Consider the following 19,374-nt stretch of genomic DNA (forward strand, 5'->3'; position numbering starts at 1 on the left):
GCTCTTTGAGACTTAGTTTTCCTACCTATAAAATCAGGGGGATTGGGCAGGTCTCACTCAGTTGGTTAATTGAAACCCCCTTTCAGTTCTGTCATGTGAGTTTAAGCTCTATAATGTATATGTTTAAATTTTATAAGCACTTAAAAAAGCCACATAGACATGCAGAGAAGTCAGTGAGTAGCAATACTGAGGATTTTTGGCACCTACCATTGTGTGAGATGACATAGCAAGAAAGACAGAGAAAGAGAAATATAGTTTTTGTTTTTTTTTAAAATTTGCACTGACATTTGTAAATATGGCTCAATTTAAAAGCTGTGGAACCTAGCAATCCCACTCCTGGGCCTATACCTAAAGAAAACCATAATTCAAAAAGATATATGCACCCAAAGTTCATTGCAGCACTATTTACAATAGCCAGGACATGGAAGCAACCTAAATATCCATCAACAGATGAATGGATAAAGATAATGTGGCACATACACAGTGGAATATTACTCAGCCATAAAAAGACATAGATGGACCTAGAGACTCAAACAGAGTGATGTAAGTCAGAAAGACAAAAACATATACTGTATATTAATGCAAATATATGGAATCTAGAAAAATGGTATAGATGAACTCATTTGCAAAGCAGAAATAGAAACAAAATAGATAACTAATGAGAACTGATTTTATAGCACAGGGAACTCTACTAAGTGCTCTATGGTGGCCTCAGTGGGAAAGAAATTCAAAGAAGAAGAGATACATGTATCTGTGTGGCTGATTTACTTTGCTGTACAACAGAAACTAACACAATATTGTAAAGCAATTATACTCTAATAAAAAAAAGCTGTGGAAGATAGGAAAATGAAATAAAATGCTAAGTATTATGTGTCTTAAATATTCTAAACATAAGATACAAAGGCCCAATTTTTATTAAGTCACATGGACATCACCAGATGGTCAATACTGAAATCAAATTGATTATATTCTTTGTAGCCAAAGATGGAGAAGTTCTATACAGTCAGCAAAACAAGACTGGGAGCAGACTGTGGCTCAGATCATGAACTCCTTATTGCAAAATTCAGACTTAAATTGAAGAAAGTAGGGAAAACCACCAGGGCATTCAGGTATTATCCGTATCAAATCCCTTATGATTACACAGTGGCAGTGACAAATAGATTCAAGGGATTAGATCTGATAAACAGAGACCCTGAAGAACTATGGACAGAGGTTTGTAATACTGTATAGGAGGCAGTGATCAAAACCATTCCCAAGAAGAAGAAATGCAAAAAATCAAAATGGAGTTTGAGGAGGTCTTACAAATAGCTGAGAAAAGAAGAGAAGTGAAAGACAAAGGAGAAAAAGAAAGATCCAAAGAATAGCAAGGAGAGATAAGAAAGCCTTCCTAAGTGAACAATGCAAACAAATATAGGAAAACAATAGAATGGGAAAGACTAGAGATCTCTTTAAGAAAATTAGAGATACTGAGGGAACGTTCATGCAAAGATGGGCACAATAAAGGACAGAAACGGTATGGACCTAATATAAGCAAAAGTGATTATGAAGACGTGGCAAAAATACACAGAAGAACTATACAGAAAACATCTTAATGACCCAGATAACCATGATGGTGTGATCACTCACCTAGAGCCAGACATCCTGGAATGTGAAGTCAAGTGGGCCTTAGGAAGCATCACTACGAACAAAGCTAGTGGAGGTGATGGAATTCCAGTTGAGCTATTTCAAATCCTGAAAGATGCTTTTAAAGACCTGCACTCAATATGCCAGCAAATTTGGAAAACTCAGCAGTGGCCACAGGACTAGAAAAGGTCAGTTTTCATTCCAATCCCAAAGAAAGGCAATGCCAAAGAATGTTCAAACTACCATACAATTGCACTCACTTCACATGCTAGCAAGATAATGCTCAAAATCCTTCAAGCTAGGCTTTAACAGTATGTGAACTGAGAACTTCTAGATGTACAAGCTAGATTTAGAAAAGACAGAGGAACCAGAGATCAAATTGCTAAGATCCGTTGGATCACAGAAAAAGCAAGAGTTCCAGAGAAACATCTACTTCTGCTTCATGTACTATGCTAAAGCCTTTGACTTTGGATCCCACAACAAACTGGAAAATGCTTCAAGAGATGGGAATACCAGACCACCTGACCTACCTCCTGAGAAACCTGTATGCATGTCAATAAACAACAGTTAGAACCTAACATGGAACAACAAACTGGTTCCAAGCTGGGAAAGGAGTAAGTCAAGGCTGTATATTGTCACCCTGCTTACTTATATGCAGAATACATTATGCAAAATGCTGGGCTGGATGAAGCACAAGCTGGAATCAAGATTGCTGGGAGAAATATCAATAACCTCAGATAAGCAGATGACACCATCCTTATGGCAGAATGCGTAGAGGAACTAAAGAGCCTGTTGATGAAATTGGAAGAGGAGAGTAAAAATGCTGGCTTAAAACTCAGCATTCAAAAAACTAAGATCATAGATCTGGTCCCTTCACTTTGTGGCAAATAAAATGGGAAAAAGTGGAAGCAGTAACAAACTTTATTTTCTTGGTCTCCAAAATGACTGTGGACATTTAATGAAGCCATGAAATTAAAAGATGCTTGCTCCTTGGAATAAAAGCTATGACAAACATAGACAGTGTATTAAAAAGCAGAGACATTACTTTGCTGACAAAGGTCCATCTAGTCAAAGCTATGGTTTTTCTAGTAGTATGTATGAATGTGAGAGTGGGACCATAAAGAAGGCTGGGTGCTGAAGAATTGATGCTTTTGAACTGTGGTGTTGGAAAAGACCCTGAGAGTCCCTTGGACTGCAAGGAGATCAAACCTTCTAAAGGAAATCAACCCTGAATATTCATTGGTTTGGTTGATGCTAAAGCTGAAGCTCCAGTACTTTGGCTACCTGATGCAAAGTGTTGACTCATTGGAAAAGACCCTGAAGCTGGTAAAGATAGAAGGCAGGAGAGGAAGGGGATAACAGAGGTTGATATGGTTGGATGGCACCACATACTCAATGGACATGAATTTGAGCAAACTCCAGGAGATGGTGAAGGACAGGGAAGCTTGGCATGCTGCAGTTCATGGGATCACAAAGAGTCAGACATGACTGAGCAACTGAACAACAACAGCCACCAATAGGAATTTTTTTGAAAATAATAACCACATTACTACTACCTATGCTGGTGGCTCAGATGGTAAAGAATCTGCCTGCAGTGCACGAGACCCAGATTTGATCCCTTGGTTGGGCAGATCCCCTGGAGAAGTAAATGGCAACCCACTTCCATATTCTTGCCTGGAGAATTATATGGACAGAGGAGCTTGGTGGGCTACAGTCCATGGGGTCGCAAAGGGTCAGACACGACTGAGAGACTCACACCTTTCACTTTACCTCACCTATCTCTATATTCATAATCAACTGCTACTTCTTCTTTATAGAGGAGACATAGCTGCTACCAAAACTAATTGTAATCATGTGTATATGTGTGTATGTTCTTAATAGCCCTGTTAAATTTCAGCAGTCAGGAACACAAACTCCCCAAACCTGGATATTATTGCTAGTGTGTGGTTTTAAGAAATTGCTGTCAGAATTCCTAGAGCCTCAGATATTGTCCTGAGATATGAATAAATGAATAAATGACACCTATTTATAAGCTGCCACTTCTTTTTGTCACTCCATAATTTTAACTTCAAAGTCTAGTGACATAGCTGAATCTATTTTCAGTTCTTGTAAAGTTGTGCATTTGAAGTGGGAACAACAGTGACAAAAAGCGAGAGACAGTGATTGACATGGCATGTGATCACTTTACATATCAAGACTTTAGCATATTGTTTATGGGAGATGCTACCTCATTAGAAAAATATGAAGGGATGTGTTGGTGGGATTGTACCAAAATAACTGATGTCCCAAAGGCAATTTTTGGTACAAATAGGGTATTTTAAAATTGCTATTTAAATTTTTTTTTTATTGTAGATGGAGAGTCATGGGAAAGGGATATATTATACCTAACTTTAAAAATGTTAGGAATGTGTGTGGTGTAGCATTAAGGATATTGGCTGAGGCAAAAGTTCAAGACAGATGAACTTCTACCTGTCTTGTGCTTTCCCACATCTATCTGAGTGAGTGAGATTGGACCAACCATTTTAGTCTCCTAGCTTTGTTTTCCTCATCTGTAAGCTGAGAATAAAGTATTTGACTCTGTCAACCTCAAGGCAGTATTAGAGACTCCAATAAGATATTTATGAAGGTACCTTGGTCTATGTTGAAGCAATTAACTAATATGAAGTTCAGTTCAGTCACTCAGTCATGTCCGACTCTCTGTGACCCCATGAACCACAGCATGCCAGGCCTCCCTGTCCATCACCAACTTCTGGAGTTCACCCAAACTCATGTCCATTGAGTCGGTGATGCCATCCAGCCATCTCATCCTCTGTTGTCCCCTTCTCCTCCTGCCCTCAATCCTTGCCAGCATCAAAGTCTTTTCCAATGAGTCAGCACTTCGCATCAGGTGGCAAAAGTATTGGAGTTTCAGCTGCAGCGTCAGTCCTTCCAATGAACACACAGGACTGATCTCCTTTAGGATGGACTGGTTGGATCTCCTTGCAGTCCAAGGGACTCTCAAGGGTCTTCTCCAACACCACAGTTCAAAAGCATCAATTCTTTGGTGCTCAGCTTTCTTTATACTCCAACTGTCACATCCATACATGACTACTGGAAAAACAATAGCCTTGACTAGACGGACCTTTGTTGACAAAGTAATGTCTCTGCTTTTTAATATGCTGTCTAGGTTGGTCATAACTTTCCTTCCAAGGAGTAAGTGTCTTTTAATTTCATTGCTGCAATCACCATCTGCAGTGATTTTGGAACCCCAAAAATAAAGTCAGCCACTGTTTCCACTGTTTCCCCATCTATTTGCCATGAAGTGAAGGGACCGGATGCCATGATTTTAGTTTTCTGAATGTTGAGCTCTAAGCCAACATTTTCACTCTCCTCTTTCACTTTCATCAAGAGGCTCTTTAGTTCTTCTTCACTTTCTGCCATAAGGGTGGTGTCATCTGCATATCTGAGGTTATTGCTGTTTCTCCTGGCAATCTTGATTCCAGCTTGTGCTTCCTCCAGCCCAGCGTTTCTCATAATGCACTCTGCATATAAGTTAAATAAGCAGGGTGACAATATACAGTCTTGATGTACTCCTTTTCCTGTTTGGAACCAGTCTGTTGTTCCATGTCCAGTTCTAACTGTTGCTTCCTGACCTACATACAGGTTTCTCAAGAGGCAAGTCAGGTGGTCTGGTATTCCCATTCTTTCAGAATTTTCCAGTTTATTGTGATCCACACAGTCAAAGGCTTTGGCATAGTCAATAAAGCAGAAATAGATGTTTTTTCTAGAACTGTCTTGCTTTTTCAATGATCCAACGGATATTGGCAATTTGATATCTGGTTCCTCTGCCTTTTCTAAAACCAGCTTGAACATCTCGAAGTTCATTGATTGCTGAAGTCTGGCTTGGAGAATTTTGAGCATTACTGGCGTGTGAGATGAGTGCAATCGTGCGGTAGTTTGAGCATTCTTTGGCATTGCCTTTGGGATTGGAATGAAAACTGACCTCTTCCAGTACTGTGGTCACTGCTGAGTTTTCCAAATTTGCTGGCATATTGAGTGCAGCACTTTCACAGCATCAGCTGTCAGGATTTGAAATAGCTCAACTGGAATTCCATCACCTCCACTAGCTTTGTTCATAGTGATGCTTCCTAAGGCCCACTTGACTTCACATTCCAGGATGTCTGGCTCTAGGTGAGTGATCACACCATCATGGTTATCTGGGTTGTGAAGATCTTTTTTGTACAGTTCTGTGTATTTTTGCCACCTCTTCTTAATATCTTCTGCTTCTGTTAGGTCCATACCATTTCTGTCCTTTATTGAGCCCATCTTTGCATGAAATGTTCCCGTGGTATCTCTAATTTTCTTGAAGAGAATCTCTAGTCTTTCCCATTCTGTTGTTTTCCTCTATTTCTTTGCATTGATCATTGAGGAAAGCTTTCTTATCTTGCTGTTCTTTGCAACTCTGCATTCAAACGGGTATATCTTTCCTTTTCTCCTTTGCTTTTCACTTTTCTTCTTTTCAAAGCTATTTGTAAGGCCTCCTCAGACAGCCATTTTGCTTTTTTGCATTTCTTTTTCTTGAAGATGGTCTTGATCCCTGTCTCCTGTACATGTCACAAACCTCCTGTCCATAGTCCATAAGGCACTCTATCAGATCTAGTCCCTTAAATCTATTTCTCACTTCCACTGTACAATCATAAGAGAAGATACCCCATGTCCAAGGTCAGAAGTGGCAGCCGAGAGGAGATAACCCATGTTCAAGATCAGGGCGGCGGCTGTGAGGAGATACCCCACGTTCAAGGTAAGGAGTGGCTGCGCTTTACTGGAGCAGCAGTGAAGAGATACCCCACGTCCAAGGTAAGAGAAACCCAAGTAAGATGGTTAGCACTAAGAGAGGGCATTAGAGGGCAGACAGACTGAAACCACAATCACAGAAAACTAGCCAGTGCGATCACATGGGCCACAGCCTTGTCTAACTCAATATGAAGTAGTCTTCGTCATTATTATCAAGAAAAATATATCTTATTGCTAGTTAAGTTAAGTTAAGTTAAGTCACTTCAGTTGTGTCCGACTCTGTGTGACCCCATAGACGACAGCCCACCAGGCTCCGCCGACCCTGGGATTCTCCAGGCAAGAATACTGGAGTGGGTTGCCATTTCCTTCTCCAGTGCATGAAAGTGAAAAGTTAAAGTGAAGTCGCTCAGTCGTGTCCGACTCTGAGCGACCCCATGGACTGTAGCCTGCCAGGCTCCTCCGTCCATGGGATTTTCCAGGCAAGAGTACTGGAGTGGGGTGCCATTGCCTTCTCCGCTTATTGCTAGTACCTATCACTAAAACCACAGAAGTGTTTAGAGAACTCAAATTACCTTTTCCTGGTATATTCATGAAATGTGGGTTCCTCTAATCTTATCATTAATCACAATTCTCCTGGATCCTACACACATTCATTATGATTAATTTTATGTGTCAAGCTGACTGGGTCATGTGGTACCCAGACATTTGGTTAAAGATTATTTCTGAGTGTATCTGTGAGGGTGTTTCTGGATGAGATTGGTATTTGAATCAGTAGACTGAATAAAGCAGACTGACCTCCCCAATGTGGGTGGGTATCATCCAATCCATCGAGAATTGAAAAGAACAAAAAAAGGTGAAGGAAGGGAAAACAATCCCTCTCCCTCTGACTTGTTGAGACTAATTTCCTGTCTTCAGACTTTAACTAACTCCATCAGAGCTCCTAGTTTCGAAGGTCTTTGTATTCAGACTGGAATTTACAACACTGGCTCTCCAGTTCTCAGGCCTTCAGACTTGAACTTGGGCTTGTACCTTGATTCTCCTGGTTCTTAGAACTTCAGGTCAGACAGGAAATATACAACCGTTTTTCCCTTGGTCTCCAAGTCGCAGATGGCAAACAGTAGTTTCCATAATTGTGTGAGCCAATTCTTTATAATAAATTTTTGTCTCCATCTTTCTCTCTCTGTAATATTTATTTACAATTATTTATATTATATACAATGTATCTATTAGTTTATTTTTCTGGAGAATCCTAACCAATACAGATTCCATGTTTTTCAAATATTTGTTAGAGTGTGGCATAGATACATTGTAGCTCTTTTTCTAGTTAAAAATAATTGGCTTATTTAAGGATCTACTGTATCTAGCTCCTGATAATGACTTGCATCTCGAAGATCAAAGAAATGCATGTTCCAGTTTCTTGGTCCTATATGCATCTGGAATTTTATGTGTTTGAAACTAATGTCACATCCTCATCTCCCAGACATGCTCTGCCTGCCCCATCAGAATCCCATTTGTTCTCGCTGAAGTCATCTCCAGGAGCTGCTTCCTCATGACTTCCATTCACTCTGCCCACAGTGTAACAGCCACACCAAGAAATATGAGAGTCGCCATACACTGATCTCTTCCCTATGGGCAACTGACATATTTCAGCTCACTTAACCCTCATGACCATCCAACAATGCTGTTATTTTTTAATTTTTTTTTTATTTTTATTTTTTTAAATAAACTTATTTATTTTAGTTGGGGGCTAATTACTTTACAATATTGTAATAGTTTTTGCCATACATTGACATGAATCAGCCATGAGTTTACATGTGTTCCTCATCTTATAGTTCAGAAAACAGTGGCTTTTAAAGGGTAATTAAGTTTCTCAATGATACACAGCAAACAGTGGAACTAAGAATTGAATTCAAAGCTACCTAACTGGTAAATCTATGTGGACTCAACTACGAGGCATATCTCCTATTCCCATCCCCCTTTTGCTCTCCCCTCAGTTGCACATTTTTTGTCCATCTAAGTTACTCAGGCTCAAAGCAATTTATTATAGCTAGGGTATATGATTTCCTCTGGTATTTTATGTACTGTTTTCAAAACAGCCCAGACATGCATGATGACCATGTTTTTGCCTGTCAGCAATTTTTTTTTCATTCTGAAAGGATTCTATCAAATTTGATAAGGTTGATATGTTCTATAAATCCCTACTGCCTCCTTTAATGCAATCATAACTTTCTGAGGGCTGGTTCCTAGGGACAAAGCTTTATAGGCCATAACTTTTCAGTGAAAGATTTACTATGTGGTGGAATTAATACGTGCCATACATTTCACAGCTTTTCCACCTCAAATGGCATTTCTTAGTCAGCACATTAGGTTTCCCATATGTATTGCCACAAATAGTAATTCTTCCTCAGAGTTCAGGGAGATTTGCAGAAACAAGTATTTCCAAATTAAATCTTATTCACAGTTTCTGCTCAGTATAAAGCAGCCTAACTTGATGAGTGCCTTTGACATGTTGGGGAATAATTAAATTTAATTTTCATGCACAGAATGGAAATGAAAAACACTTCTGTAGGCCTGCAGTGACACTATGTTCTCAAAAGGGAAGGGGAATGGATTCTAGAAGGATGGTGCAGTCCACAAAGTTCTAGGAGAAAACATTCTAGAATAATACAATCTCTGCTGATACGGCAGTTTTTATTTTAGCCCTTAGGGGTAAAAGTGGGAATGGACTTGATGGATTTCTTTTTTTTCCTTTTGAAAAGATAGAAAGGTAATTTGACCTATTTATTATCCAAATGTTCTTTAAAAATTCACTGGCTTTTACATTGAGCAGCTGACTGCCTTGAAGCGACACCTCCCCAACCAATGCAGCCCCATAGCTACACAGACTCTGTTTCCAAGCACAGCTCTCAGCATTACCAGCTTTTCCCTGGGGCCCCTTAACTGTATCTTAAGAAAGGAAAATGTCAGCATTTTGAAATTACAATATTTAAACTGTAAAGAAAAAATTCACTGGCTTTTAAAGGGCAGACCTGAGAGAAAAGTCTTAGAATCATATTCTCCAAATTATTAGCAAGTACTGAATTGGAGGGGGAGCCTTTACTATTATTGAACTTTTAAACATTATTAATAATAACTGAGATAAAGTTTCAATGTATTTAGAACCCCTTAGGAGTCAGGGTCTGTTTCTAAATTTCTTTATATCCCTATAGACAGTCACGTTGCTTTACCTGTTTACTTGAGGAATTTGAGCCTAAGAATGGTGAAGTGATTTTCCTGATGTTACACAGCTAGTAAATGACTAATCTGTGATTTGATCCAAATGTCTGGATCTCTCCAAAGCCTGTGCTCTTTCTAGTACAATATATCATAATTAAGAGCACAGTTTCAAAAGGCAGACTTGGGCTTTTAAACTCAGACACTGCCAGCTGCTGGCTGCATGAACTGAACTTAACATTTCTGAACTCAGAACCCTCTTGTATAAAATTATCATCATCATCTTCATCATCATTTAATCAGGCTGTTATGGGGATTAAGTGAGTTAGTATGAAGAATTCTTTTACTCTCTGCCTGGCCCATACACCACACTCAGTGAGTGTTAGTTATTTTTCATATTACCATACCAGGTAGACCCTCTTTATGAGGTTAAAGCATAGATAGAAAGTTGAGGAATCAATAAGGCTACCTGCTTTATACGTGACTGAATTGGTTTTGAGGCAATAAAAAGATACATTGGTAACTTAAAGAGAAAAGAGTTATAGTAACAAGTCATTGGCCCATAAACTAAAATGTGTTGCCAACTGTTACTCAATTTGAACACAAGCAATAATGATGAGAGGACATTTTTTACCTACTCATTCACTCATTCATCAGACTCATTTGCTTTTTTTTCTCCTCTAGAGTATGAACGTATGTGTTGAATTCACCCCGAGGTAAGAGCTGGCTCTGCCTGAAAATTCTAATCCGTGTCAGAACAATGAACAAAAGACTGAACTTTATAAAACATGAGGCAATTTGTTTTCATTAAACTTATAATTTGTATACTTCTTATTTATTAAAAAGGTATTTTTTTTTAAAGTGATGGGGCTTCTTGAAAAGAACACAGAGTGACCACACTTATTGTCTAATCAATGTGGTTCCTTGTATTCAGGATTCTCTTTGTTCACTCTATTTTTTGAATGTTTGAATGGAGACAATAAAGGTAGAGTGAAATGAAGTGATTTGGGAACAGCTCTGAGGTACTCGGTGCCAAGACCCAAAAGTCCCTGCTTGGCTGTGCTTTCTTGAAACAGCTTTGCTCATATACACAGCTGTATAAATAACACAGATTTGAAAGAAACAAAACACCTTTTGTGCTTGTCTTCCTTGGAGTTCTTTTTTATCCATGCCAGAATTCTTTCTCTGTAAGAATAATAGCAAAGATTTGTTTTGCAAAACTCTATGTTCAGAGCTGGAAGTGGGGGTTGGGGAAAAAGGAGGAATTTGATTCTGATTTTTTTTTTTTTAATCATGTAGTAGGCTGAGATTCCCTCTGGTGTGATAAAAAATAAAACGAAGCCAGATGGTAGGAGTTGTTTATGGGTTCTGAAGTAAAGTATTAAGTCATTTAAATTTGGAGGATATTCTCATTTATTCCAGCTTCCTCTTCTCATTAAATCCCTATTTTCTGCGGTTAAAGGCACAAGGAGATAATGTCTGTGTGGCAGATGTGAATGGGGCCACTGTTAAAGAGTATCTTTTGTTCTCTCAGATCTCCAGCTAGGAGTGAATGTAAAGGAATGTGCTTTATAGTCTAGAAAGGTGCATGGAAGCACCTGTACAGGAAATAGGTAAAGGTTATCTACACTAAGTTTTAAGGCTTTTAAATCTGAATGTACTTTGAGATCCATTTATTGGCACAGGTTTTCCTGAGAGCTCCTTAGAGAAGAATTTAGCTTTATTAATAAACATACGAGAGACATTTTCCAGCATAATGAATCTTGAATGGATGTGCTCAAAGCTGATTTTAAAATTCATGGCTGGTGTTATCTGTAAAATGGGAAGATGACATTGTCTTACTGTTCTACTTTTAAAGAATGAAATCAATGAAGTTACTCAAACTATTTATGGGAATGATCCTGCTATTTCATGTAACTCTTGTCATGAAAATATCCCCAGAATTAAGCAATTAAGCGAATGCTACTGCTAAGTCACTTCAGTTGTGTCCGACTCTGTGCGACCCCATAGACGGCAGCCCACCAGGCTCCCCCGTCCCTGGGATTCTCCAGGCAAGAACACTGGAGTGAGTTGCCATTTCCTTCTCCAATGCGTGAAAGTGAAGTCACTCAGTCGCGTCCGACTCTCAGCGAATAGTTTTCATTTAAAAATTGTAGGTGATGCTAGTGGTAAAGAACCCACATGCCAGTGCAGGAGACACAAGAGACATGGGTTCAATCTCCGGGTCAGGAAGATCCCAGTATTGTTGCTTGGAGAATCCCATGGACAGAGGAGCCTGGTGAGCTATAGTGCATGGGGTTGCAAAGAATTGGACACAACTGAAGCGACTTAATGTCCACGGACGCAAGCCTTAGGTTGCATTTTGTTAAGGAACAGTTTTCCTTTGATGAGCCCATATTAATCCTTTTGTGATAGTTAAGTGTACAGGGTTAGAAATTTATACTGAGGGTTTGAATATGGGCTTCAGTCATAACTCTGCTACTTACTAACCAAGTGAACTCAGACACAACACTTTTAAGCTACTATTTGTTTATTCACTATAAAATGGAGATATTAATAGCTCTTACCTCATACTTATACATGAGGAAGCTAAATTGAACAATGTATGTAAAGTTTTTGCACAGTTTATGGACCATACTTCCTGGCTCTGGAGAAGCAAAACTATCTATCCTAACTAAACAACATCAATTTAACCACCACTGTTAAACTTATGAAGAATTATTGACAGGAAAGCTAATCAAAATATGTAACGACCCCTAAGGAACCACACAGACAACTGAGTCTCCTTAGATGCACTCAGTGACCAGCTGCTTATACATGGTGAGAAACAGAGGTGTCTGTTGTAAGATTGCAGGGCTCTCCCCCACAGTGCAGTATGTGGTGGGGCTGATGATGGTGGGGCTGTCATGTCAAAGTTACTAGGTTCTAATGCTAAGTAAGTAGAGAGTGGTGGAGGGTGGGCAGGAATTTGGATCAGGAAGGATTGTGTGAGGTTTCTGCTGCTTTGGAGTATCCCCTCCCGGGATTATCTCATTCTTGATCCAAGACTCTGGGGACAATCAGAGAGATGGGGAGAAAAGAACAGGAAATGGAAGACTGTAAAAGCTGTGGGTAACCTCTCCTGTTGTGAAGTGAGGAAAGGCTGCACTGCCGAGTTTTACTGGAGCCTTCATTCAGGCCTTTCTTTGTTTTTAAAAGGTTATGAGCTTGCAGAACTTCTGAATTTCAGAGCCTCTGAATCTTCTGTGCTTCTCTATCTTAAATTTTTATTTCTAAAAACATACAAGTGTTCGTATTTCATCTATTCCAAAAATGAAATGTATGTAAAATATATGAGTACATTTCTGGGGAAATATCATCTATGTAGAGAAAGTGTCTTTTTATTACCACCTGGAAATGCATTGAATATGGTTTGTGAGTAATTTGTTATAGGAATGTGATCATTCTACAAATATTTTTATGCAACTTTTTTTACTTACTAATATTTCTATGAGATTTCCATGATAGTGCATATACATGTATACACTTACAGTTAATTAATTTATGACAAAGAAGGCAAGAGAAAAGACAGTCCCTTCAATAAGTGGTGCTGGGAAAAGTGGATAGATAGCTACATGTAAAAGAATGAAATTAGAACATTCTCTAAGATCATATACAGAAATTAACTAAAAAATGGATTAAAGACAAAAATGCAAGACCAGATACTACAAAACTCCTAGAGGAGAACATAGGTGGAACAGTTTGATGTAAATTACGGTAACAGTTTTTTGAATATGTCTCCTACATATTCAAAAATAAAGAAATAGTACCTAATCAAACTTAAAAGCTTTTGCACAGCAAAGGAAACCATCAACAGAATGCAAAGACAGCCTGCTGAATGCGAGAAGCTACTTGCAAATGATATGACCAATACAGGATTAATAGGGCTTCCCAGGTGTCTCAGTGGTAAAGGATCCACCTGCCAATGCAAGAGACACTGGTTTGATCCCTGATCTGGGAAGATATCCTGGAGAAGGAAATGACAACCCATTCCAGTATTATTGCCTGGAGAATCCCATGGACAGAGGAGCCTGGCAGGCTCAGTCCATGGGGTTGCAAAGAGTCAGACACATCTTAGTGACTAAACAGCATGGCATAAAGCACCTCCTATATATAACTCACTGTGTTAAAAAAAATAATATCACAGGTCTTTTTGGATGGTCATTTTACTTTTTTATGGTGCTTCTGTAATATGGATTTAAAATTTTTGGATAGTCAAATTTGTTTATTTTCTTTATAGCTTCTGGATTTGGTATAGCAAGTGTTTTGTGTACCAAGCATATCCAAAACATGCTGTATTTTCTGCTAATATTTTATATTTAGTTTTTGTGCTTAAAATAATCAGTGGAGAATTATTTTTGGATATGTTCTTCTGTTTTGAGATGGATAGTCTGAATTGTCTATTCTGATAATTTGTTTATTTTGGATTTGGTTTATTTGCTTTCTCTTATAGTTTAGAAGGAATTCTTTGTATATTGGGCTTCCCAGGTGGTGCTAGTGGTAAAGAACCCACCTGCCAATGTAGGAGACATAAGAGATGGTTTTGATCCTTGGGTCAGGAAGATCCCCTGGAGGAGGGAATGGCAATTCACTCCAGTATTCATGCCTAAAGAACCCATAGACAGATGAGTCTGGTGGGCTACAGTCCATAGGGTTGCACAGAGTCGGACATGACTGAAGCGATTTAACATGTGCACTTTATATATTATGTATCAAATTATTTTTCTACTTTTAATTTTATTTGTTGTGTTTTTATAGCTCAAACTTTAAAACATTCCACATTTTCTTCCAGTGTCTTTGTTTTAGTTTGTTATATTTTGTAGACTTCCCTGATGGCTCAGAGGTTAAAGCGTCTCTGCCTCCAACGTGGGAGACCCGGGTTCGATCCCTGGGTCAGGAAGATCCCCTGGAGAAGGAAATGGCAACCCACTCCAGTATTCTTGTCTGGAGAATCCCATGGACGGAGGAGCCTGGTAGGCTATACAGTCCATGGGGTCGCAAAGAGTCGGACACGACTGAGCGAATATTTTGTACTTTAATCCAGAAGAAAATTTTCCTTATAATTTATTTATTTGTTTTTGACTGTGCTGGGTCTTCATTGATGCATGTGTTTTTCTCTAGTTGGCGAGTTGGGAGTACTCTCTGGTTGTGGTGTGCAGGCTTCTCATTGTGGTGGCTTCTTCTGTTGTGCATCACAGGTTCTAGGGCATGTGGACTTCATTAGTTGTGCCATGTGGGCTCAGTAGTTGAGGCTCATGAGCTCTAAAGCACAGGTTTAATAGTTGTGGTGCACGAGTTTAGTTGCTCCACTTCACGTGGGATCTTTCTGGACTAGCAATTGAACCCTTGTCTCCTGTGTTGCAGGCAGATTACTTACCACTGACCCACCATGGAACCCCCATAAGGAATTTTAAAACTGTGGCTAAATATACACAAAATTTATCATTTTAACATTTTTATATGTACAGTTCAGTGGCACAAAATATGTTCCTATTTTTATGCAATCATTACCACCATTAATCTACAGAACTTTTTCTTCTTCCCAAACTAAAACTGTATACCCGTTAAATAATAACACTCCATTTCTTCTTCCTTCCAGCCCCTGGAAACAATTATTCCACTTTCTTTATTAATTTGACTCTTCAAGGAACCTCATATAAGTCAAATCAAACAATGCCTGTCCTTTCATGTCAAGTTAACTTCATTTCTGACTATTGTGAATAAAGCTGTATGAGCGCGAATGTACAAATAACTGCTCAAGGAGGAATACTTGAGCTTGAGTGGAAATACACAAATTCAACAACTTAGATGAAATGTATTGATTTCTTGAAAGACACACAATACCAAGGAAGGAGTATTTTCTTTTACTTTGGAACCTGATAAAGCCATTAAGTACTTCAAAGAAGTCTGTCTCTCTGTATCAAAGTACCTAGCATAGTGCTTGCTTCATGGTGGATACTTGATAAGTTGTGGCTATTGTTATAATACTACTACATAAGACATTTGAAAGCTGAATTAGAAAAAAAAATGATATGCTAAATTGAATTGGATATGCTTGCTTAGAAAAGTTGCATTACTTACATCCTTTTCAAGTCAAATTATTCATGAATTCACTGATCTTTCCATTTTTGAATTCCTTAAAATGCTTATTGGATGAGTGAATCAGTCTGTGATGCTAGGTATTAGGAATATATAATGAAAAACATGACACCCATCCCTCAGCAGCTCATAATCTAGCAAGACCTAATTAAGTATACGTGGTGAGATAGGGATTCAATATATTCCCAGACATAAAGTGATTTATCTGGAAGAAATACAACTAGTAGAGTACAGTAAAGCAAAGCTCATCTGAGAGGTGAGAGGTCTTTCTAGAGCTAATAGTTAAGCTATGTTCTGAAGGGTTTATACTTTACATGAATTCACTTTACTGGAACACAGGCAGAGAATTGAGCAGAAAAAAGAGTGGCCTGGGTATTCTAGGCAATGGCTTAAGCAAAGGTCCACAGGAATGGATGCCTTCTGAGAAATGTATAATAGTCCAGAACATTAGAGAATACAGTATGGAGGGAATAGCTGGAGAAGGCAGATCCTGGAAAGAATGCAAGACCAGAGGTGAAGGACTGGGTTTCTTAAGAAGCTGCATCACTCAGTCGTGTCTGACTCTTTGTGACCCAGTGGACTGTAGCCTGCCAGGCTCCTCCGTCCATGGGATTCTCTAAGCAAGAATACCTGAGTGGGTTGCCATTCCCTCCTCCAGGGGATCTTCCCAAACATGGATCGAACCTGTGTCTCCTGCATTGTAAGTGGATTCTTAGCCCACTGAACATCCTAGGAAGCCCCTCTTAAGAAGTTACTGATGGCCAATGTGAGTCTGTATTAAAATAAAGAGAGGACTATTTTGTGCTGATGGTAGCGGGAAGGAGATTCTTCAGTACATCTTCAGATCTTATATAAACAAAACTATATTTGTCATCACTTAAAGATGCCCCTGATTACATTAATTACACATTTATTTTGAATTTTGCTTTTATAGTATTTTTCAAAATGAAAGCTCCACATTATTGAATCATGAAGTGTATCCATATTTTATAATTCCACAAAGCTATTCCGTAATTACTCTTAATAGATAAATCTGTTTTCTCAATTTATAAAGATCATTATGAGCTTCACTGAAAATCACATTAGTGTTAGAAACCATGTGGTAGTTTCAGGCTTATAATCTATAGGAATGTGACTGAGAATCAGAGATGGGAGGAAGAAAGAGGCCCAGAGTGAAGATCACACACCAAAGAAACCCTGTAGCAAGTCAACCTCACAGAGTGAAATAAAACTGACCTTGGAGAATTTGAAGGGAAGTTGCTGAAATACAGTCAATTTAAATATTCTAATGATAAAATGCAGGAAATCCCACTTCCATGACCAGTGGAATGTATGCTGCTGCTGCTAAATCGCTTCAGTTGTGTCTGACTCTTCATGACCCCATGGACTGCAGCCCGCCAGGCTCCTCCATCCATGGGATTTTCCAGGCAAGAGTACTGGAGTGGGGTGCCATCGCCTTCTCCGAATGAATATTTGTTAGTTATTCCCTAATTTCCAGTTAAAAAAAAAAATCCTTCATAATATATGCAATGAATTTAGTCAATCTGGGAAGCTGAAAGCTACTCTTGGAAGTAACTTCCCTCTTGGAAGACTATCATTTCTTCCCTAAGCTCATGATCCACCCCTTGAGGTATCAAATACAGTCAATGTTCCATTAAGACTAAATACTGTAGACAGCATATATGATAAATAATTCAAGCATTGCTGGGATAGCAAGTCAGTACAGCCATTTATTGATGGATATTTATTGAATACCATAGATATTTATTGAATATCTATAATGTTTCACAGGCACTATTTTGAGTGCTAAGGATACATCTCTGAGCCAAACAATTCCTGTCTTCATGAAGTTCGTTATCAGATAGGAAAATCATTTCCTCTACTCTCTTAGATTCTATGCATAGGGGCCTGAAGATCATACTAAAAAAAGACAGATTAAAAGGAATAAAAGGACACAATTCTTATTACTATTTATATGTACAGGGTGACAATATACAGTCTTGGCATACTCTTTTTTCCTATTTGGAACCAGTCTGTTGTTCCATGTCCAGTTCTAACTGTTGCTTCCTGACCTGCATACAGAGTTCTCAAGAGGCAGGTCAAGTGGTCTGGTATCCCCATCTCTTTAAGAATTTTCCACAGTTTATTGTGATCCACAGAGTACATCATGAGAAACGCTGGGCTGGAGGAGGCACAAGGTGGAATTGAGATTGCCGGGAGAAATATCAATAACCTGAGATATGCAGATGACACTACCCTTATGGCAGAAAGTGAAGGAGAACTAAAGAGCCTCCTGATGAACGTGAAAGAGGAGAGTGAAAAAGCTGGCTTAAAACTCAACATTCCAAAAACGAAGATCGTGGCATCCGGTCCCATCATTTCATGGCAGATAGATGGGGAAACAGTGGAAACAGTGACAGACTTTATCTTCTTGGGCTCCAAAATCACTGCAGATGGTGACTGCAGCCACAAAATTAAAAGACACTTGCTCCTTGGAAGGAAAGTTATGACCAACATAGACAGCATATGAAAAAGCAGAGACATTACTTTGCCAATAAACGTCTGTCTAGTCAAAGCTATGGTTTTTCCAGTAGTCATGTATGGATGTGAGAGTTGGACTATAAAGAAAGCTGAGCCCCGAAGAATTGATGTTTTTGAACTGTGGTGTTGGAGAAGATTCTTGAGAGTCCCTTGGATGGCAAGGAAATCAAACCAGTCAATCCTAAAGGAAATCAGTCCTGAATATTCATTGGAAGGGCTGAGGCTGAAGCTGAAGCTCCAATACTTAGGCTACCTGATGCGAAGAACTGACTCATTGGAAAAGACTCTGATGCTGGGAAAGACTGAAGGCAGGAAGAGAAGGTGACAACAGAGGATGAGATGGTTTGATGGCATCACTGACTCAATGGACATGAGTTTGAGCAAGCTCTGGGAGTTGGTGAAGGACAGGGAAGCCTGGAGTGCTGCAGTCCATGGGGTCACAAAGAGTTGGACATGACTGAGCTACTGAATTGACTAACTGAATCATGTTGACCAAAAAAAAAAAAAAAACAACCAAAACTCTTCAAAAATTGCAGAGTTGTTTACTGCCCTTTGTAGCAAGATAAAGACAAGAAGGATAATGAGTATTAATATTCCAGTGACCATAAAAATACAATGAATGAAGAGATAGGGCTTAGATGCATGTGGCAAATACTTTATATAATTTAAAAACTATTTACCTTTTTTCTTGCTATCATGATCATAGTTTCTGTTTTTTCCATATTCAAAGGAAGAAGAAGAAGAAGAACTCTGTGGTATTCAGCTGTTTATGATATTTAAAAAATCTCTTAGGAAGAAACACCTAATTGTGAGGTTTGCAATAACTTCTTTCAAAATATATTGCTAATCTTATTTGTTCACTTAAGCTACAGGTGAAATCCCCAGATATGTGCTAATTTTCATCAGTCTCTTTATATGAACTTTTTAAAAACCTTATGTAAATTAGCCCACTACACTATATTGTGTGGATTCTTTTGTTAACGGCGTTAGACTATAGTTTACTCCCTCCCTCAGGCCATGGAATCTATAGAGATTGGAGGTGGTAGGACTGGCTCCAGTGAAACAAAAAGCGGCCCTTGAAGATCC

The 19,374-nt window shown here is 38.8% G+C and overlaps 1 protein-coding gene and 1 long non-coding RNA gene across 14 annotated transcripts in view; one reads left to right on the forward strand and one right to left on the reverse strand.

Moving 5' to 3' along the window:
- PEX5L (peroxisomal biogenesis factor 5 like) overlaps positions 1-19,374 on the reverse strand; it is an 817,344-nt gene that overhangs the window by 355,907 nt on the left and 442,063 nt on the right. The gene's annotated exons all lie outside the window — the stretch shown is intronic.
- Positions 9,055-18,899, forward strand: LOC145538662 (uncharacterized). The gene is made up of 3 exons (XR_014077154.1): positions 9,055-9,163; positions 10,294-10,325; positions 15,248-18,899. It is a non-coding gene; the product is annotated as an uncharacterized LOC145538662 (long non-coding RNA).

Source organism: Giraffa tippelskirchi, chromosome 2 (assembly GCF_054371585.1).
Source record: "Giraffa tippelskirchi isolate mGirTip1 chromosome 2, T2T-mGirTip1v1.2.pri, whole genome shotgun sequence".
In the NCBI taxonomy this organism is placed as follows: Eukaryota; Metazoa; Chordata; class Mammalia; order Artiodactyla; family Giraffidae; genus Giraffa; species Giraffa tippelskirchi.